At 49.9% G+C, this 22,914-nt stretch overlaps 1 long non-coding RNA gene across 1 annotated transcript in view; it reads right to left on the bottom strand.

Moving 5' to 3' along the window:
- The window catches only part of LOC147737039 (uncharacterized), a 163,871-nt gene that overhangs the window by 58,780 nt on the left and 82,177 nt on the right, over positions 1-22,914 (bottom strand). The window contains exon 3 of the long non-coding RNA XR_015309281.1: positions 11,468-11,587. This is a non-coding gene — a long non-coding RNA (uncharacterized LOC147737039). The remainder of the gene's footprint in view (positions 1-11,467; positions 11,588-22,914) is intronic.

Here is a 22,914-nt window from a genome sequence, read left to right as displayed (position 1 = left end):
TGACTCATCCGGGGCTCCAAATTGGCTACTGTCCACTCCAATGTTGTGGTGCGGTCTTGCAGTTTCTTGTGGTCAGCCCTGGGATGGGTCAGGTCTATCGCCACGCTGTCTATCTTCGTTTCTAGGGAGGTACGAGTCTGTTGGAGGGATTCCTCCAGGCGTTCCATCACAGCTAGCACATTGTCCAGTTTTGACGTCATGTGGTCAGAATCCATCTTGGGCGGCGACTTGACTTGTTTCCCCCTCAAGGATGTGCCGCCTGTTCCAGTGCGTGTCTTCACTCCCCCAGACATGAGCAAGGTGGTATGTGGAAGCGTCCTCTATGCTCAATGCGGGCAGTTCTAGTGGGTAGGTTGCAGCAGGTATGTGGGTGCAGGTGAGGCGTCAAGGTGTCAGTCCCCAGGAGATATCAATCAATCAATCAATCAATCAAGCATTTGTATAGCGCGCTACTCACCCGGAGGGTCTCAAGGCACTTGGGGGGGGCGCTACTGCTCGAACAGCCTGGTCTTGAGTTGCTTCCTGAAGTAGAGGTGGTCTTGGGTCAGGCGGAGGTGGATGGGGAGGGAGTTCCACGTTTTGGCAGCCAGGTAGGAGAAGGACCTTCCTCCCGCGGTGGCTCTTCGGATGCGTGGAACGGCGGCGAGGGCGTGGCTGGTCAATCGCAGCTGGCGAGTGGGAGTGTAGAAGGTAAGTCGGTCGTTGAGGTATCTGGGGCCTTGTTTGTGGAGAGCTTTGTGTGTGTGGGTGAGGAGTCGGAACGTGATTCTCTTGCTGACGGGGAGCCAGTGCAGGTCTCTCAGGTGTCCGGAGATGTGGCTGTTTCGAGGGATGTCCAGGATGAGTCGTGCTGAGGCGTTCTGAATGCGCTGGAGCCTTTTCTGAAGTTTGGCTGTGGTTCCGGCGTAGAGGGCGTTACCGTAGTCCAGTCGGCTGGTGACGAGCGCCTGGGTGACCGTCTTCCTGGTTTCGGTGGGGATCCACCGGAAGATCTTCCGTAGCATACGAAGGATGTTGAAGCATGACGTGGAGACGGCGTTGACTTGTCTGGTCATCGAGAGGGAGGAGTCCAGGATGAAGCCCAGGTTGCGTGCGTGGTCCGTCGGTTTGGGTGCGCTGCCCAGGGCATGTGGCCACCAGGAGTCGTCCCAGGCGGAGGGTGATGATCCCAGGATGAGGACTTCCGTCTTATCTGAGTTCAGTTTCAGGCGGCTGTTCTTCATCCACTCGGCTACGTCTTTCATTCCTTCGTGTAGGTTGGTTCTGGCCGTGGCGGGGTCGTTGGTGAGGGAGAGGATCAGCTGGGTGTCGTCGGTGTAGGAGATGATGTTAGGTTGTGTTGGCTTGAGATGGCCGCGAGGGGGCTCATGTAGATGTTGAACAGCGTGGGGCTGAGAGATGATCCTTGTGGTACGCCGCAGATGACTTCGGTGGCCTCTGAACTGAACGCGGGAGGAGGACTCTGTGTTCTTCCGGCGAGGAAGGAGATGGTCCACTCCAGAGCCTTCTCTTGGATTCCGACGTTGCTGAGGCGCTGCACTAGGGTGCGGTGGCAGACCGTGTCGAACGCTGCGGAGAGGTCCAGGAGGATGAGGGCCGCTGTTTCCCCGATGTCGAGCAGGACTCGGAGATACGCTGAGGTGTACCCGAGGGTATATAGTCAATGGGTCGCTCACTACTGACCTCACCTGCGGGTGTGACCCAAGAGCATCACGGTAGATGCAGTCCTTCTAGGCGTGTGCGCCTTTCGTAGCTCTGGAAGTGTAGAAAGCAAAGTTGCAGCACCAACTCAGTACACTGGTGTTTCGGAATTATTGCTCCTCATCAGCAGAGTGTAGGTTTCTTCAGGGTTTGCTGGGCAGGCTGCCAAAGTATTCACAGGTATGGTACCACTGAAGGCACGTAGGAGCGGTGTCCGAGCTCGTCAGCTCAAATGGTTCAAGGGAACCAAATATAAGTATATAGTCAATGGGTCGCTCACTACTGACCTCACCAGCGGGTGTGACCCAAGAGCATCACGGTAGATGCAGTCCTTCTAGGCGTGTGCGCCTTTCGTAGCTCTGGAAGTGTAGAAAGCAAAGTTGCAGCACCAACTCTGTACACCGGTGTCTCAGAATTATTGTTCCTCATCAGCAGAGTGTAGGTTTCTTCAGGGTTTGCTGGGCAGGCTGCCAAAGTATTCACAGGTATGGTACCACTCAAGGCACATAGAAGCGGTGTCCGAGCTCGTCAGCTCAAATGGTTCATGGGAACCAAATATAAGTATATAGTCAATGGGTCGCTCACTACTGACCTCACCAGCGGGTGTGACCCAAGAACATCACGGTAGATGCAGTCCTTCTAGGCTTGTGCGCCTTTCGTAGCTCTGGAAGTGTAGAAAGCAAAGTTGCAGCACCAACTCTGTACACCACTCGGCTACGTCTTTCATTCCTTCGTGTAGGTTGGTTCTGGCGGTGGCGGGGTCGTTGGTGAGGGAGAGGATCAGCTGGGTGTCGTCGGCGTAGGAGAGGATGTTGAGGTTGTGTTGGCGTGCGATGGCCGCGACGGGGCTCATGCAGATGTTGAACAGCGTGGGGCTGAGCGATGATCCTTGTGGTACACCGCAGATGAATTCGGTGGCCTCTGAACTGAACAGGGGGAGGCGGACTCTGTGTTCTTCCGGCGAGGAAGGAGATGGTCCACTCCAGAGCCTTCTCTTGGATTCCGACGTTGCTGAGGCGCTGCACTAGGGTGCGGTGGCAGACCGTGTCGAACGCTGCGGAGAGGTCCAGGAGGATGAGGGCCGCTGTTTCCCCGTTGTCGAGCAGGACTCGGAGATAGGCTGAGCTGTACCCGAGGGTCGGTCGCAATAGCGGTGTGGGTGAAGGCTGGTCGTCAAGGTTTCAGCCCTCGGGTGATGAGCAGTGTTAATCCCAGTCTCGCTAGGATCGTCAGCGAGGCGTTTTGTCAGTCCCGCCCCGCAGGCATCATGGCTAGTGTCTGCTCAGATAAGCACAGGTTGGCAAGGCAGGCGGGAGGGATGCACGGTGCGAGCTTTCCCACGATGGTTGATGCGGTCGACGTCGCTGGACCCAGGATTGGGGCAACAAGTCTTGGCAAATGCAAGCCCACGCAGTGGACTCAAAATGGCATCTGGAGTGGACCAGGATGGTCCGGGGTGCTCCTCTGTTGGAGGGGAGCAAGGGCAAGTCTGGAGCAACCAGACCAGCAGTGTTGATGTCGTCGTTCGTCGTCGGGAAGGCCACAAGCCAGCGGGCTAGTAGCCCGACAACGCGACGAGCAGCAAAGAGCAGAAGGGCCCCACGCAGATCTCGTGGAGGCTGGGAGGCTGAACTTCAGTGCTGGAGCTGCTCAGGGTTGGGGCACTCACTCGAGGATCCCTCGGCGGTCGTGCTGGGCAAGAGTTGTGCAGTCTTGAAGATGGCCGGTCCCTCGAGGTCTTGTCGCACCCACGGATCTCAGCTGAACTGACGATGTGGGTAGAGGTCAGAGGTGCCAGGGAAGCCGGGTCTCGTCGTACTGGTCAGTCGGATTCGGGAGGAAGGACGTGCAGCAAACCGCAGTGTTCTTGGATGGTGCCTGCAGGGTGACTACTCCTTAGTCACAAGGGAGAAATCTTGAGAAGAAGTCGAGAGTTCCTTTCGTAGAAAGTAGTTTCAGGATTCAAAGATGATCTAATTTGGAAGGGTCCCCGCTCCTGCCTTTATCCTAAAGAAAGGGGTGGGTACGCGACTAGGTCCTGCCCTAGGAGTGGGACCAGGAAGGGGGGTGGTTACACCCCTCTCCCATGCCGGACTTTCCCCAGCTCAGGGGCTGGTGTGCCCCTGGAACTGGTTCTAGCCGGCAGATGCGTAGTGAGCACCGGGGTGCCACTTGCAGTCACCTTCCTGTAAAGCCCTGCCTACCCAGGATACACAAAACCCTGTCTGGGATGGTGCTAGCACCGCCCCTGACAGGAAACCCTTTGTCCCAGCTCCCCTCGCTGGAAAGACTCCCAGCAGCAGGAGGTCAGACCTGTGTCTGTGGTGGCAGCATCCATTTTGTGATGCTGAGGCTTGAGTTAACTTTAACCGGGGTTCACAGTTACATACATGTCGTGTCCCTCTAGAAGAGTGGAATGCTAACCCCGTCGCCAGAATTGGCGAGGGGTTAGTATTCCAATTCGTATGACACCTTACTCAACATGTTTTGATAAAGCAATACCAAAGATAGCATTTAACCGCGAGGATTATAATGCACTTAAGAGTATATGGTATGCGTTATCATGGAACAGCTATTAGGACTTGGTTCCGCAAGCTGCAAATGGGCTCAGCTCATGCCAGAGCACCATCTCACACGATTCCAAGCACTCTGCCTTCAGGATTATCAAGGCCTGCCATAGGAGTGACTGATAGGATCTGTGTGTCCATTTTAGGGTTAGATATAGGTATACTATATCTAAAGCAAAGGGTGATTACACCACCTTGCCCCAGCTGTCGTGCAGCCAGTTGTGTCAGATTTAGATGGCCAGCCAGGGGTGGCATAATACATGCTTCAGCCCCTGGTAGGCCCTGGGTACACCTATGCCCTGAGTTACAGGGTCTGATAAGGTGGCCCAGTACCAATTGGAAATGTACCTAAGGTACATGGAATCCATTTTAGAGAGAGAGCAGTAGGCCTGGGGTCCTGATTGGCAGGGTCCCAGGCCAACTAAGTCGGAAAACCAGCAAAACACCAGAAAAAAGTTGGGGGCAACCATAGTCAGGTATCCACCTTCCTACACCGGCGCTCTGAAGGCTGCACCACTCATCGCTCTTGAGCCCTCAAGGGAACAAGCAGCAGTTTTTTGACCCACCCACCAGCCCCTGTTGCAGAAGTTTGGGAGTAAACAAAGTTGTGATTTGCAATTGATTGTGATGCATAAACGTCTTGTCTAGGCCTTTTCTCCCATTGTAGATTGATTCCAAGATTGTGTATGCAACTGAATACTTGTCTATAGGCCTTTTTCCCTTTGTAGAAGTGTGATAAACTGTATGCAATAAAATGGTTTCTCTGTTATAAGACCTTTTTCTCCTTTGTAGCAATGTTTATAGTATGTTGGGTACTATTCTGGGACATCCGCTCTACAAGGGCGGGGGTAGGAGTGAGGGTGCTCTTCAGACAAGTAGGTCTGCCGTCTGCGGCGTGACGTCGGGCAGGTCGGCGGATTGTTGAGAGTCTGGTAGTCCGTAGATGGCTTCGTCGTCACTAGGGAACACTCGTGGGCTTACCTTTGGTGCAGAGGAAGGCGCCAGAGAGCGGCTGATTTCCGTGACTCTGCGCAGTGAGTCCTGCTGCTCCTGCTTCTCCTGCAAGATCAGGTCCGCCGGTGGGGAGCAGGTTGTTGTCTCCTGCGAGTGGTGAGGCGTGGGCGATTTGTTCCGGCGATGTCGTTTCGATCCTCTTGAGCGCGACATCGTGGCAGCGTCCTTTGCTTTCCGGGGCGCCTCCTCCACCCCGCCGTCCAGCCAGGCTTCAACCTCCTCAAGGTTGGTGAAGAAGTGCGTTTTGTCCTGCGCCACCACTCGCAATCGAGCCGGGAAAAGGAGCGAGTATTTGAGACCCATCTGTCGCAGTCTTCGCTTCGCCGCCAGGAAAGAATGTCTCTGTATCTGCACCTGGACAGTGTAGTCAGGGAAAAACATCACTGTGGCGTTGTCAATCCGGATGTCGCCGAGTTTCCTGGATTTGCGCAGGATTGTGTCGCGATCCCTGTAGTTGAGGATGCGAAGGATCAGCGGTCTGGGGTTAGAGCCTCTTGGGCACACGGTGCGCGCGTTCCACCACAAAATATGGCTATAGCACGCCCTCTGGCAGAAGGCCTCTCAGCCAGTCTTCCACATGTCCTGTGGGGTTGGTTTCTTCCCATTTCTCCGGTATGCCCACCAATCTAATGTTGTTTCTTCGTGCCCGTCCTTCCGCGTCCTCCGCTCGTTCTTCCAGGAATTCCACCCTGTTGAGGTGGTCACGTACATGCTTGTCCATCTGACTCATCCGGGGCTCCAAATTGGCTACTGTCCACTCCCATGTTGTGGTGCGGTCTTGCAGTTTCTTGTGGTCAGCCCTGGGATGGGTCAGGTCTATCGCCACGCTGTCTATCTTCGTTTCTAGGGAGGTACGAGTCTGTTGGAGGGATTCCTCCAGGCGTTCCATCACAGCTAGCACATTGTCCAGTTTTGACGTCATGTGGTCAGAATCCATCTTGGGCGGCGACTTGACTTGTTTCCCCCTCAAGGATGTGCCGCCTGTTCCAGTGCGTGTCTTCACTCCCCCAGACATGAGCAAGGTGGTATGTGGAAGCGTCCTCTATGCTCAATGCGGGCAGTTCTAGTGGGTAGGTTGCAGCAGGTATGTGGGTGCAGGTGAGGCGTCAAGGTGTCAGTCCCCAGGAGATATCAATCAATCAATCAATCAATCAAGCATTTGTATAGCGCGCTACTCACCCGGAGGGTCTCAAGGCACTTGGGGGGGGCGCTACTGCTCGAACAGCCTGGTCTTGAGTTGCTTCCTGAAGTAGAGGTGGTCTTGGGTCAGGCGGAGGTGGATGGGGAGGGAGTTCCACGTTTTGGCAGCCAGGTAGGAGAAGGACCTTCCTCCCGCGGTGGCTCTTCGGATGCGTGGAACGGCGGCGAGGGCGTGGCTGGTCAATCGCAGCTGGCGAGTGGGAGTGTAGAAGGTAAGTCGGTCGTTGAGGTATCTGGGGCCTTGTTTGTGGAGAGCTTTGTGTGTGTGGGTGAGGAGTCGGAACGTGATTCTCTTGCTGACGGGGAGCCAGTGCAGGTCTCTCAGGTGTCCGGAGATGTGGCTGTTTCGAGGGATGTCCAGGATGAGTCGTGCTGAGGCGTTCTGAATGCGCTGGAGCCTTTTCTGAAGTTTGGCTGTGGTTCCGGCGTAGAGGGCGTTACCGTAGTCCAGTCGGCTGGTGACGAGCGCCTGGGTGACCGTCTTCCTGGTTTCGGTGGGGATCCACCGGAAGATCTTCCGTAGCATACGAAGGATGTTGAAGCATGACGTGGAGACGGCGTTGACTTGTCTGGTCATCGAGAGGGAGGAGTCCAGGATGAAGCCCAGGTTGCGTGCGTGGTCCGTCGGTTTGGGTGCGCTGCCCAGGGCATGTGGCCACCAGGAGTCGTCCCAGGCGGAGGGTGATGATCCCAGGATGAGGACTTCCGTCTTATCTGAGTTCAGTTTCAGGCGGCTGTTCTTCATCCACTCGGCTACGTCTTTCATTCCTTCGTGTAGGTTGGTTCTGGCCGTGGCGGGGTCGTTGGTGAGGGAGAGGATCAGCTGGGTGTCGTCGGTGTAGGAGATGATGTTAGGTTGTGTTGGCTTGAGATGGCCGCGAGGGGGCTCATGTAGATGTTGAACAGCGTGGGGCTGAGAGATGATCCTTGTGGTACGCCGCAGATGACTTCGGTGGCCTCTGAACTGAACGCGGGAGGAGGACTCTGTGTTCTTCCGGCGAGGAAGGAGATGGTCCACTCCAGAGCCTTCTCTTGGATTCCGACGTTGCTGAGGCGCTGCACTAGGGTGCGGTGGCAGACCGTGTCGAACGCTGCGGAGAGGTCCAGGAGGATGAGGGCCGCTGTTTCCCCGATGTCGAGCAGGACTCGGAGATACGCTGAGGTGTACCCGAGGGTATATAGTCAATGGGTCGCTCACTACTGACCTCACCTGCGGGTGTGACCCAAGAGCATCACGGTAGATGCAGTCCTTCTAGGCGTGTGCGCCTTTCGTAGCTCTGGAAGTGTAGAAAGCAAAGTTGCAGCACCAACTCAGTACACTGGTGTTTCGGAATTATTGCTCCTCATCAGCAGAGTGTAGGTTTCTTCAGGGTTTGCTGGGCAGGCTGCCAAAGTATTCACAGGTATGGTACCACTGAAGGCACGTAGGAGCGGTGTCCGAGCTCGTCAGCTCAAATGGTTCAAGGGAACCAAATATAAGTATATAGTCAATGGGTCGCTCACTACTGACCTCACCAGCGGGTGTGACCCAAGAGCATCACGGTAGATGCAGTCCTTCTAGGCGTGTGCGCCTTTCGTAGCTCTGGAAGTGTAGAAAGCAAAGTTGCAGCACCAACTCTGTACACCGGTGTCTCAGAATTATTGTTCCTCATCAGCAGAGTGTAGGTTTCTTCAGGGTTTGCTGGGCAGGCTGCCAAAGTATTCACAGGTATGGTACCACTCAAGGCACATAGAAGCGGTGTCCGAGCTCGTCAGCTCAAATGGTTCATGGGAACCAAATATAAGTATATAGTCAATGGGTCGCTCACTACTGACCTCACCAGCGGGTGTGACCCAAGAACATCACGGTAGATGCAGTCCTTCTAGGCTTGTGCGCCTTTCGTAGCTCTGGAAGTGTAGAAAGCAAAGTTGCAGCACCAACTCTGTACACCACTCGGCTACGTCTTTCATTCCTTCGTGTAGGTTGGTTCTGGCGGTGGCGGGGTCGTTGGTGAGGGAGAGGATCAGCTGGGTGTCGTCGGCGTAGGAGAGGATGTTGAGGTTGTGTTGGCGTGCGATGGCCGCGAGGGGGCTCATGCAGATGTTGAACAGCGTGGGGCTGAGCGATGATCCTTGTGGTACACCGCAGATGAATTCGGTGGCCTCTGAACTGAACAGGGGGAGGCGGACTCTGTGTTCTTCCGGCGAGGAAGGAGATGGTCCACTCCAGAGCCTTCTCTTGGATTCCGACGTTGCTGAGGCGCTGCACTAGGGTGCGGTGGCAGACCGTGTCGAACGCTGCGGAGAGGTCCAGGAGGATGAGGGCCGCTGTTTCCCCGTTGTCGAGCAGGACTCGGAGATAGGCTGAGCTGTACCCGAGGGTCGGTCGCAATAGCGGTGTGGGTGAAGGCTGGTCGTCAAGGTTTCAGCCCTCGGGTGATGAGCAGTGTTAATCCCAGTCTCGCTAGGATCGTCAGCGAGGCGTTTTGTCAGTCCCGCCCCGCAGGCATCATGGCTAGTGTCTGCTCAGATAAGCACAGGTTGGCAAGGCAGGCGGGAGGGATGCACGGCAGGTGTAGCAGCGAGGTCAGTTAGCATTGCGGCATATGGCACAGTTCGCCCTGCGCAGCTTACTGCGTTTCCTCATGGTAGCATCTTCCCAGGTGGAGGTACGCCTCTCCCAAACGCTGACCGTGTCGTCCCAACCTCCCTCGTGGTATGTGGTCACTTCCAGCAAGCGGGGGATGCGGGGGGAGTCTCAACAGGCAGTGTTGCCGCGTCGGATATCAGCAAGGGAGGCTCCAGCTACTGGCAGTCGTCTCCCAGCAGCCCGTCTCCCGCAAGCCCAGGCTCCTTACCCTGCAGGGTCTGTCCTTGTGGGTGGCATCCAGCGAGTTTGGCTCTCCGCCTGCGGCCTCCCGCGGCCCCTCTCCGCCGTCGGGGTCGGCCATGTGTGTGTGCAGCTCAGGGGTGATCAGGGCCTCTCTCCCCGGTGGGGGTCTTGCGGACGTCCGAGGATCGGTGCAACGCTCTCTGGTGTCTCCGTCGGGACGAGGCCACTGCTCAGCTCATCCGATGACTCCGCAGGCGCAGCCACGCCGAGGCGCGGCGCCACCGGTGTCCGTTATGCAGTCACCTCACCACTCCCGCAGCTCCGTAGGCATCCGCGAGTCTGTGCAGGGGGGTTGCTGTGGTGGATCCAGCGTAGGGGTGAGGTCGCCTAGCTCTCGCTTGTACTCGGCTGGGTCTCTGTGGGGCGGTGGGCAGGCCAGCTACCAGGCCTGCCGCTCCCACTGAAGCTCCTGTCTCGCGTAGGCGGGAGCGCCGGGCCGGTCTCGCCCAGCGCGGCTACTGTCGCTTCGCCTCCGCTGGTGCGGGTCTGGACATGCAAACAGCCCCAGATTCGGCTGATGTGTGGGTGGGGGTTATTCCAGGGTCCGCTCTCAGCTGTGGCTTTATCAGGATGCAGGAAACGGAGAAATGGCCCAGGGAAGGGGAGCCTTGATCGGAGCTCTACCCTTCCACGTCTGTCGCCATTGCGCGCCAAGCCACGCCCCCTGCCTCCTACTCATTAGTGTTGTTTTAGTAACTGTTTCTATCACGTGTTCATGTTTCATGGACTTGTATTAGGAGAGATGTGTATAAAAAGTACATGGGGAACATAAGCATTATATACTCCAACTTGCTTTAGGGTGGATGCTCTCGTCCATTGCAAAGACAGTTGTCACATGTTAGTTTGCTTGGCCTTTTGCTATTTTTGCATTAAATGTATGATAGATTTGTTGGCCTCCCGGTGTGCTGTGTTTTATTTTACATATCATAAGAGATGACGAGGAAAATGGCAGTCCAGTATACACATTCTTCATATAAATCAACTCACAGTATACTGTTCTGGAGGTTCAGTCCCACAGACATTATCTCTAACTGAACGCAGGCGCTCTAGGAAGCATGTGCTTTTCAAACCAGTTGCCCTCTGATGCGGCGTCCTCGCTTTTGGATAAGTCAATGTGTCCTGAATTTTATGAGGGTTACCGTATCTAGTGCACTCTGTTAGTCAGTGCTCACCTGTGGTAGTAAGATGTTAATAGGCACCTTATCACCTATGCACGGTGCAGGGCTTTGAGTTACAGAGCTCCTCATGCTGTGGAGAAGATGATGTCACATTCACCCATTTTCCCATATTTGTTCCTGATGTAATGCCAACAGATTGCTCCATGACTACACACGGCATGAAAAATGTTGACCTGAAGTATAGACCCCAGCTTACCAGCAGGTCCATAGGTGATCGACACTTTCACACAGTGATAGGGGCCATTAGTTCCTCAATTTCTCTGCCACTGTTTTTAATCTCAACATGGACCAGGAAGATCACATTAACTATATTGTGGCAACTGGCCGATAGTTGATCTTATATTCATACTTCATCAATCTCACATCTTATGACACAACATCCTCTGTCCTACTATGCTCATCCGGTGTACTTAATAAAAGATCTCCGACAAAGTGTGGCGTACTTAATAAAAGATCTCCGACAAAGTGCCCTCTGGTGGTGCCCGCCAGGCATTGTAGCGCCGGCCTGGTGAGGAGTATAGCCCAATGATGAAGCATGTCACCTTCAGGTGAGTGAACGCAACTTGCCTTAACCCCTTCGCTGCTCATGACGAGCTCAGCTCGCCATGCAGTACACTGGTCGTGTGCTCATGACGAGATGAGCTCGTCATGGACAATGGGATTTGTAAAAAATGAGCACCGGGGAGAAATTGCCTTAGCATTGATGTGGTTAAAAGCACATGCTTACTAGGGTGTCTGCGTTCAGTTACAGATAATGTCTCTGGGACTAAACCTCCGGAACAGTATACTGTGATTTGATTGTGTTTTATTTTAACAAATGTACATAGTAAATATTGGTGCTTGCTTGTTTCACAAAAATGATTAGATACCTGCCTTGGAGCGCACTTCTTACAGACGAGTATGGGGTTATCATGTTGCTGCTACAAGGTCCTTACCTGTGTGAGTTATCGGGAACGATGCAGGGGGCAGACCCAAACCAGCCACACATGGAGATCAATGACAAATACTGAAGAATTAACAGAGCTTCCAAGCTGGTGACCATTACTTAATTGACCCTGAAAATAAAAGACACGTTTTTAGTATTCTGGTGACTCAGGACCATAAAAAAAAAAGGTTATAAATTCAATATTGTGTCAAATACTTAAACAAGCATTTGCAATGCAATAGGTCTCGCATTATTTAAGTTTGAGCTATTAGCATTGTAAATGGCAATTGTTTTTTGCTTTATGCTATAGTTATTTTTTTACATAAAAAGCTACATATAAAATATCTTTTATTAAAGTTATTTATGCAGTATCTAAATTTTCTTTGCATAAAAAAAGTATAATAATATCTTAGTAAAAAAGTCAAATATTTTAATGGAAATTCACCAAATGTTCATTTATGTGTTGGTTTTGAAAATAGCTAAATTAATAGCTTTGTCATTTACAATGCCAATAGTTATAACTTTCGCAAATGTGACACCTATAGCATTTGTAATGCAACATTTGTATTTACGTGACTTAGATGTATTGATATTACAAATAACAATGGCTTTTAATTGTTTTTAATACTTAATAAAAGTGATTGTAATTTATAATGGCAATAGCTTAAACTTTTGTAAATAACTTTTGTGAAGATTATGTTCAGTGTATTTTATTGTAACGAAATCCAAGAACAGAAGTGAAATATGAACATCTTTTTGTGACATTTGTAATAAAGCTTGAAACATTGAGAGAACATATTTGTGCTGTGGTGGTGCTGAGTGATGCTGTGGTGGTGCTGAATGGGGCTGTGGTGATGCTGAGTGATGCTGTGGTGGTGCTGAGTGGTGCTATGGTGGTGCTGTGGTGGTGCTGTGGTGGTGCTGAGTGGTGCTGTGGTGGTTCTGAGTGATGCTGTGGTGGTTCTGAGTGATAATGTGGTGGTGCTGAGTGACTGTACTCACTGTCACTCTGCACTCACTGTCACTCTGCACGCACTGTCACTCTGCACTCACTGTCACTCTGCACGCACTGTCACTCTGCACGCACTGTCACTCTGCACGCACTCTGCACTCACTGTCACTCTGCACGCACTCTGCACGCACTGTCACTCTGCACGCACTCTGCACTCACTGTCACTCTGCACGCACTCTGCACTCACTGTCACTCTGCACTCACTGTCACTCTGCACTCGCTGTCACTCTGCACTCACTGTCACTCTGCACTCACTGTCACTCTGCACTCACTGTCACTCTGCACTCACTGTCACTGCACTCACTGTCACTGCACTCACTGTCACTGCACTCACTCTGTACTCACTGTCACTCTGCACTCACTGTTTCTGCACGCACTGTCACTCTGCACGCACTGTCACTTTGCACGCACTGTCACTCTGCACGCACTGTCACTCTGCACGCACTCTGCACTCACTGTCACTCTGCACTCACTGTCACTCTGCACTCACTGTCACTCTGCACGCACTCTGCACTCACTGTCACTCTGCACGCACTCTGCACTCACTGTCACTTTGCACTCACTGTCATTCTGCACGCACTGTCACTCTGCACTCACTGTCACTGCACTCACTGTCACTGCACTCACTCTGCACTCTGCACTCACCCTGCACTCACTGTCACTCTGCATGCACTCTGCACTCACTGTTTCTGCACGCACTCTGCACTCACTGCCACTCTGCACTCACTGTCACTCTGCACTCACTGTCACTCTGCACTCACTGTCACTCTGCACTCACTGTCACTCTGCACTCACTCTGCACGCACTCTGCACTCACTGTCACTCTGCACGCACTCTGCACTCACTGTCACTCTGCACGCACTCTGCACTCACTGTCACTCTGCACGCACTCTGCACTCACTGTCACTCTGCACGCACTGTCACTCTGCACGCACTGTCACTCTGCACGCACTGTCACTCTGCACGCACTGTCACTCTGCACGCACTCTGCACTCACTGTCACTCTGCACGCACTCTGCACTCACTGTCACTCTGCACTCACTGTCACTCTGCACTCACTGTCACTCTGCACGCACTGTCACTCTGCACGCACTGTCACTCTGCACGCACTGTCACTCTGCACGCACTGTCACTCTGCACGCACTGTCACTCTGCACGCACTCTGCACTCACTGTCACTCTGCACTCACTGTCACTCTGCACGCACTGTCACTCTGCACGCACTGTCACTCTGCACTCACTGTCACTCTGCACTCACTGTCACTCTGCACTCACTGTCACTCTGCACTCACTGTCACTCTGAACTCACTGTCACTGCACTCACTCTGCACTCACTGTCACTCTGCACGCACTCTGCACTCACTGTTTCTGCACGCACTCTGCACTCACTGTTTCTGCACGCACTCTGCACTCACTGTCACTCTGCACTCACTGTCACTCTGCACTCACTGTCACTCTGCACTCACTGTCACTCTGCACTCACTGTCACTCTGCACTCACTCTGCACGCACTCTGCACTCACTGTCACTCTGCACGCACTCTGCACTCACTGTCACTCTGCACGCACTGTCACTCTGCACGCACTGTCACTCTGCACTCACTGTCACTCTGCACGCACTCTGCACTCACTGTCACTCTGCACTTACTGTCACTCTGCACGCACTGTCACTCTGCACGCACTGTCACTCTGCACTCACTGTCACTGCACTCACTCTGTACTCACTGTCACTCTGCACTCACTCTGACTCTGCACTCACTGTTTCTGCACGCACTCTGCACTCACTGTCACTCTGCACTCACTGTCACTCTGCACTCACTGTCACTCTGCACGCACTGTCACTCTGCACGCACTGTCACTCTGCACGCACTGTCACTCTGCACGCACTGTCACTCTGCACGCACTGTCACTCTGCACGCACTGTCACTCTGCACGCACTCTGCACTCACTGTCACTCTGCACGCACTCTGCACTTACTGTCACTCTGCACGCACTCTGCACTCACTGTCACTCTGCACGCACTGTCACTCTGCACTCACTGTCACTCTGCACTCACTGTCACTCTGCACTCACTGTCACTCTGCACTCACTGTCACTGCACTCACTGCACTCACTGTCACTCTGCACTCACTGTCACTCTGCACGCACTCTGCACTTACTGTCACTCTGCACGCACTCTGCACGCACTGTCACTCTGCACGCACTGTCACTCTGCACGCACTGTCACTCTGCACGCACTGTCACTCTGCACGCACTGTCACTCTGCACTCACTGTCACTCTGCACTCACTGTCACTCTGCACTCACTGTCACTCTGCACTCACTGTCACTCTGCACTCACTGTCACTGCACTCACTCTGCACTCACTGTCACTCTGCACTCACTGTTTCTGCACGCACTCTGCACTCACTGTCACTCTGCACTCACTGTCACTCTGCACTCACTGTCACTCTGCACTCACTGTCACTCTAGCCATGCTGTTCACACAAACACACCTGCTGGTTCCATAAACAACCATGTAAAGACTACATCTCGCTCCAACTACACATTGTGGCTAGATTTCTACGTTTTTTAAACATTTTTATAGTGCTACTCTACCCAAGGGGATGTCAGAGCACTAAATAAGCAAACCGAGAAACCCTAGTCTGGAGAAACACATTTAACAAGGGAAAAACAGCGTCTCAAGAAATGCACGTAACAGGAGAACAGCAGCAAACCAGCAAGTAACATCACAAAATGCAGCAAAAAGGAGTGAGGAGACATGGTAGACAAAGGATGGTGAAGAGGGCATAGGTAAACATCGGAGAGAAAAGACTAGAAGGGAGAAGTATAGAGAAAAGATGGAAAGATTATCTGTTTGCATAGCTGAGATGTAAAACATTACAGGCAGGAAAAAATAAAGCACATTTGAACATTCCCGCCGCAATACACATTGTCCACGTCTCTCACGTCCAGAAGACTCCTATGCATTAAAGCACTCCACCGGGGCACGAAAAGATGGAAAGATTATCTGTTTGCATAGCTGAGATGTAAAACATTACAGGCAGGAAAAAATAAAGCACATTTGAACATTCCCGCCGCAATACACATTGTCCACGTCTCTCACGTCCAGAAGACTCCTATGCATTAAAGCACTCCACCGGGGCACTAAGGGGGTGTCCCTGGTGTCACCCCACGAACCTAGGAAAGGATAAAACACCAACTCAAGAACCATGAAAGTGATCCTTTACTTCGTCTGCAGGTTCATCATGCAGTCTTAATTTTCAGGCTTCTAAACTGGGCTACGTGATTCCATGTTGTGTGTGGGTGACAAATGTGTGTGTGTTTTATTTTAGCACTAAGGTATTGACATGGTCAACGTAAATTCCCCTTCGCTTAAAATCAACCCCCTTACATGTCCACTGTGGCCGTCATTTTACTATATATACACTCCTATAGATTAAACAAGACGTGCTTTGAGGCAACATTTCTCAGACAACCCTGCATCCAGTACGGTAAATAAATACCGCAAGTCACCGCCTTCCGTCACTTTGCCGGCCTGCGACCAGGAAGTCAGGCAGGCCGGCGCGACAACAGGAAACAGGAAGTAGGAGGGCGGGAGCCTACCCCGCCTCCCACGGAAGAGCCGCGATTGGACGGAGCCGCCGTGTTTGGAGCACCGGAGCAGGCAGGAGCCTACCCTGCGCCCCGGTGCCGAAGGAGGGAAGAAGAGTCCTGCTGCCGGGCCCAGCAGCTGAGGAGAGCCGCCGCACGAAGGAAGCCGGTGAGTGGGTTGCTGAGCGGGGGAGGGGGGAGGCGGGGGAAAGCATGTGCGCGCGCAAGTGCGGGCGGGCTTTGTGTGCGTGCGTGTGTGTGACTGTGGGGGAGGGGGGTGTGTGTGTGTGTGTTAGCGAGTTACTGTGTGCCTGCGTGTGCATGCGCTCGCCTGTGTGTGCATGCATGCAGAGGGGTGGGGGCTGCCTGCCTGCGTCTGTGCAAGGGCTGTGAGTTACTCTGCGCATGCGCGGGGACTCTGCGCATGCGCGGATCAGACGCGCGCTCCCGCGGTGAAAACTGCGAGCTCGTAACAGATTGGTGTCCTCATTCCCAGCATTCTCACTAACGGGCCACAATAGGTCTGAAGCAGACACCTTCAATGCTCACGCATTGAGGGTAGGTCTGCTCGACCTAAAAATGGAACTGGATGTGCTGAATCGGATGTTGCCCCAGGTCATGCGTGACACCTTTCACCACTATTGCTTATGGGACTTGTAGTTTTGTTTTTCTCATTAAAAGGATGGGTTCTAAAGTCCCAGTGATCTAAGCGATGTTAGTTAAAATCAGAGGCCTGAGTGAGGGTGAAGCATGACACTGCCCTGTTTAGCAGTGAGATGAATGACAGTTCCCCAGCCCTTCCATTCTTTGACAGACACGAGGCTCGTCAGCCATTCATATTTTTTTGCAATGGGAAAGAAAGTTTTATTGCAGCTTGTGCCAACTGAAGAGATAAAACCCCTGTGCATGTTTAATTGACTAATGACAAACATGAACAATGAAGAACATGAGTTTCTGGAAAAGTATCAAGCACCCAATCAGAATCAGCCGCCCTTCACACCCAGGAATTCTTGAGGCTTTGGAGAGGGTGAATTGCACGTGGTATAAGAGGAACACTACATTGCATCAAAGCTCACTTCTCAGGGATGTACTGAACTGCCAGCCTCATGGCACACTTAGCAAGCTCTTCAACTCCTCCTCCTCAAACTGTTGACCAGCTATCAGGGCAAATGAGCCTGCAGCAAAGCATCGCTGGCTTGGTTCCACACCAGACCAGGCAAGGGGGTCAACTCCACACTCCTCCAAGTCAGCAAGCACTCTGGTCGAGCCAGTCCTAATCCCACATGGCTGTTCCCCATCACAACTATTTTAATGGTACTAGGTTATGTTTCTGCTAAATGTATGAGTCAAAAAGTGAAAGATTTTACTAGGAAATGCTGAAAGAGAAATCATGACGTTTTTCAATATTTCTGAGTCTGCCACAGAAGCATTATTTCTCTACAGCAGCAAATCATATATGTGCCCTGTAGAAAGCACGATTGAATGAAACATGGAATGCATTGCAGCCAACAATCTATGCAACATCATAGCAGAGTGAAAGATAACTTGTGTTATTATTCCAGCAGAACGAAATGCCATTCCTAATGTGTACGTCATTTTAAAGATAAACCCAGGAAAATGTACGGTCAGTGTTGTTCTTCTGCCAGTTAAAAGACTATCACCATTAATGTGCCAGGAAATAGAATACTATGAGAAATCCTACTTGTTGGCAGGGTGCTGCCTGCCACTGTATTCCAGGTTACTTCCAACATAATCTGATTTATACATACATACACCAGGGTGCTGCCAGCTATAGGGTCTGCACACAGCAGTCTTGAGCCACTCAAGTACTCCGGCGGCCCTAACACTAAATATTTGGGACAAGGTACTGAGGCATAGAGAGCTGATCATATTCCCTCCCCATACACTCTGTTCCAGTTACCGCGCGCACAATCATATTTGCTCTCGTCCCAGGAAACTCCAGGAAGCATTGGACACCGGACGCCTGAAACCGACGTATTGGATCTGATGGAGCAAGGTAAAGAACAAAATGTTGTTCAAACTTGTGAAGTTAATCTCCCATAATGATAATTAAAACTAATAAACTTGTGGTGAAATTCTTATTCAACTTAGTTTAAGAAAGCATACATCATTACATTTGGGGAAAAACTAATGTGCTTTTATGTTGCAAACGCAAAGAAAAATAATAAACTAACCTTGTCTATTGTCTTTGTCAGTATTAAATGCGGCAGTTAAATTAATGAAATAAAAAGAAATTCCCTTGAACAGGACTAAATAAACTGAGCTAGAAGGTCAAAAACAATGACAAGATTGACGTATGTAAAAATAATTTTTTACAATTTATTGAAAATACAAATGTTAAAAAAGTGGACAATTAGGGAACTACTTGACAAAAATTATTAAAAAAGAACAATAAAAATAATAGACATTCAATATTGACCAGCAAAATTGAGACATGGAGACAGAGAACAGTAAGACATTGAACTCGTACAATACTAGGTGTATATTCAAACTCTATTTCTGACACCTATGTTATACACACCACAGTACAGTACTTTATATATCCTTTTTAAAATCGCATGTCTAAAATCGGGCTGCAGGTAAGAAACTCCTGGTACTAGAGCATTTAAACGTGGGCTGTAGTCATTCCAATATGGTTGAGCCTTGTAATACGTTCGCAAAGGACTGCCTGCTTCTCTGGTTACGTGGAGTGACTACACGTAACCAGAGAAGAAGGCAGTCCTTTGTGACCTATCAGTGAAACAGGTCTTCACATCGCAAGGACATGACGTAAGCGCCCCTGTTTTTTTTAATTATTTGACTCCACATAACCAGAGAAGCAAGTAGTCATTTGCGCTCGAATAGTGAAACACGAGTTCACGTCGCAAAGACATGACATAGGCGCCCCTGGTTTTTTAACAAGTAAGGCTCAACCATATTGGAATGACTACAGCCCACGTTTAAATGCTCTAGCACCAGGAGTATCTTACCTGCAGCCGAATTTAGACATGCGATTTTAAAAAGCATATATAAAGTCAGCATCTCTACTTACATGCATTTTAGTATGGAAAACAATGGAAATCTGACGGCCTCTAAAAGCGGATTTTAAGGGAGATTATATTGACCCCTGTACTACGACAGATATCAAACTTAGTCTTGATAAAGGTGGATAAAACTGTGGAAAACCACCAAAACGCGTCGACGCACCATTTAGTATAATTCACAACTCGGATACCTCTGTTGATACACTGTACTGTGGTGTGCATAACATAGGTGACAGAAATAGAGTTTGAATATACACCTAGCATTGTACGAGTTCAATGTCTTACTGTTCTCTGTCTCCATGTCTCAATCTTGCTGGTCAATATTGAATGTCTATTATTTGTATTGTTCTTTTTTAATAATTTGTGTCAAGTAGTTCCCTAATTGTCCACTTTTTTAACATTTGTATTATCAATAAATTGTAAAAAATTATTCTTACATACGTCAATCTTGTCATTGTTTTTGACCTTCTAGCTCAGTTTATTTAGTCCTGTTCAAGGGAATTTCTTTTTATTTCATCGGTTGGTTAACCCTACTTCCCTTGATTCTTGTTAAGGGGTACCTCTCATATTTACCTCCGCAGTTAAATTAATGGCATGTGCTTATTTTATGTGCTTATGTTATGTCTTTTCGTGATAAAAGCTCATGGAGTTCCTGCCATTCGAAAAGGAGAAGTAAATATAATGCTGCCTATATGTGCTTTGCTAGGTAATATAATTAACAGGATTAATTAGTAAAGGGGAGGGTAACAGAATGGGTCTCAATTCTCTAATTAATTGATGTCTTGTGTTTGTTTAATAATAGTTTCCAAAGTGAGGCCTAAAAGTTGGTTCAGAGAACATGGCTGACAGAGCTGCTAACGCGAAACCGTGTCCAGAGTAAACTCTCTACGCATGCGCAGCTGTGAAGATTTTTGCTGCATTCCTATTGTGAAATGGAAAACAGTCGCGTTGAACGTGCTCTTAGAAAAGATGACTCAAGGACAGGAACTTTGTAATGACTGCCAAGGTTAGAAGGAACCTGATGTTCATGGCTCAGGAAAAAATGTATCTTTCTTGAGGAAGCGAAGAAGAAATAGGGAAGTGAAAGACAATAGGGCTTATATGAAGCCTGGATTTGGTCAAGAGTCGAATGACTTATTAATTTTTATCGTGGACTGACACAGGACAGCCAATGAAAAGGTTGAATTCACTGAAAAGAATGTAAAATGTAGAAAGTTTAGCTAGAGAGAAAGGTATAAAGTCTGACACTATGAGCAAGGAAAAAACTTGTACTTTCTGATTCCTGAGTGTCGTGTTATGCTGATGGACCTTTGGCGCATGTAAGGACAGCAGACTTTAATTGATTCTTTCCTTTAGGTGAAGTGAGAGTTTTCACTAGAGAGAGCAGAGAGGGTCAAGGTGTTATATCCCGAGGCAGATAGTCTCAAACTTGCGTAACTGGTTAAAACGGTTTTTGAACAAAGGTGATTTTCCAATCTTTTAGCTGTCAGCTTCGGAGTCTTCTTTCAGCGTCTTTTCTTTGATGGTATCCAGAAGAAACCTTTAGTTGCAACTTTCTTTTATGCAGTGTGTGCTTCCTCTCTAGAATTACATGATGCTTTAGATGAACGTTATTCTGTCATGCTGAGGCAATTTGTCTTTCTGATAATATTTCAGATGAGGATGCTGAAGCGGTCTTTCTACATTATTTCTGATGCTGTTAATGAAATGCAAAATTAGAGACTTCACTTAAAGGTATAGTACTTTCCTCGCCTCACTTAGATTTTCGGAAATTGTTTAAACGTAGAATGCTGGATGTCCTTCAGTTTTTCAAAATAATCCTGCTTATGGCACGGACATTCAGTTGCTTAGTGTTAAATTTTGCTTTCTTCGTCCGTAATTTCAATCACCTATGGTATTAAAATTGAATAGTTAATACATGTGCATTTCCAAAAATATAATTTACAAGCCAAATCAATACAGAATTTTGAAAATGCTGAGCTGTTTTTCAGACAGAGCAGAGTGTAGAATGGTAGCATGAGAGTACTTGGATGTAGGAGTGAGGATTTGTAGAATTTTCAACATTTTATTAAGCTCACAAAGGATACATGTACCCTATAAAGTTGCAACATAGAATCCCAAAGGCAGATATGAAAGTCATATGGACTGGCACCAAACCAATATTAAAAATATATATACTATTAATTAATTTGTAATGCAGATTTCTGGGAAGGGAAAGACTCCTCCCCGGACTAGAGGCGTTTTCCCCTACCCTGAGTTACCACCTATTTGTATCTGGTTTCCTGACGTTTGGGTTTTGGCCTCTGCCTCAAGCACATCTATTATGTGCTGCGAGGACTATGCCTAGACCTATCCCTCAACTATGGTCCAGAGTGTGAATCAAGGGCAATGAAATTAAGGCGGACTTTCATGTGTTCATTTTATTCCACTTGATTATCAGTTGTTAGGTTTTTCTGCATCTAGATTTACTGGGTGCAGAAAACCAGGACACAATCTTTTTCCAGACAGAAAAATTAGACTGAAAAGACGCATAAGACTCTGGGTGCAGCAGAAGGAGCCAAGACTTATGCTGTTTTTTTTTCACTAACTGGGGGAAACACACTATTCTTCCCTCTGTTGGTTTTCACAGTCGTTGTCGGCCTGTGATTCGGCGTTGAGTGCAGAGCGTATCGATTAGAGCCGAGGAGTCGAGCCGAAGAGGAGCTGACGAGCAAGCGGAGCGGAACCTGGGACGACTGCCAGGGTTTGTTTTGTGACCGGTTCCCGCTTCACCCGCGTCCTGTTATACGGTGTTTTAAGTTTTACGGATCTGCTTTGGGGGCAGGAACGGACGCTGCCGGCACCGGGGTGCTAAGGCGCTGGTGGTGCTAAGGCGCTGGTGGTGCTGCTCGCGCGGCGGCTGCTGCTGCTGCTGCTGCTGCAAGGCACAGAGGAGCCTTGGCCTGCCACCTGATTTATGTCAAAAAATGTGTTCATTAATTTTTTTTTTCCACAGGCAAAAATTACATCATCACTTGGTCCCACGCAAGGGATCAGAAAGCCTCAACAGAATTATAACAGGTGGACAAAGTGCATTGATCAATATAAACCAGCTCCTCCTCTTATAAGATAAGCCAAATGAAAGATACAGCTTCTAAGTGCCCCAGAGCTGAGACAGAGAGATAAAAAAGAAAAAAAAGAAGATCAAGCAACTTTGCTAAGCCAGCAGATAGGTCTAAAGAAAACTTAACGGCCTTCTTTAACGGTAATGTCTCCAGGTTGCTCCACCGAGATGTTGTATGCGGAATAGCCAAAAACCGTGGACAAACTCATCCTAACATGGGATAAGTAATTATGAATCTAACAAGGAACAAAAAAAAAACCACAAAAAAAATCCACCCCTCACCCCACCCGTGGTGGCGGTGTGTTCATACTAACGAGAGTTTGGTCGACACTGGGATTGTAATCAAAACTGGAAGAGATGGCGGGCTCTGATGCTGGAGGGACACACCGCAGATGGACGGCCCTGGGAGAGGAAGGAGACAAGGGGGCCCCATTTAAATTCAAAATTCTTATCATTATTCCTGAAAATATCAGCCAGACGTTGTATGGCTAAGCAGTCTCCAAAGACGGGAGGGCCATAGGGAAATAGCTGGACCCTCCCTTCTCTTCCAGGCGGCTGCCAGGGTGACCTTAGCTGCCCCACACGCACCACTTTTAAAGTATGGGACTCAATTTCGGGCGACGACAGGTGGACTTCTTTTCCATCACCATTAACTCCAATCCATTTCAATCCAGCTTTCGCCCCGGCCCAACATGAGGGACCCTTTGC

This window comes from Lissotriton vulgaris, chromosome 1_1 (assembly GCF_964263255.1).
Source record: "Lissotriton vulgaris chromosome 1_1, aLisVul1.2, whole genome shotgun sequence".
Classification (NCBI taxonomy): domain Eukaryota; kingdom Metazoa; phylum Chordata; class Amphibia; order Caudata; family Salamandridae; genus Lissotriton; species Lissotriton vulgaris.
Note: the sequence above shows the minus strand (reverse complement) of the source record. Positions and strands in the feature narration are given on the sequence as shown.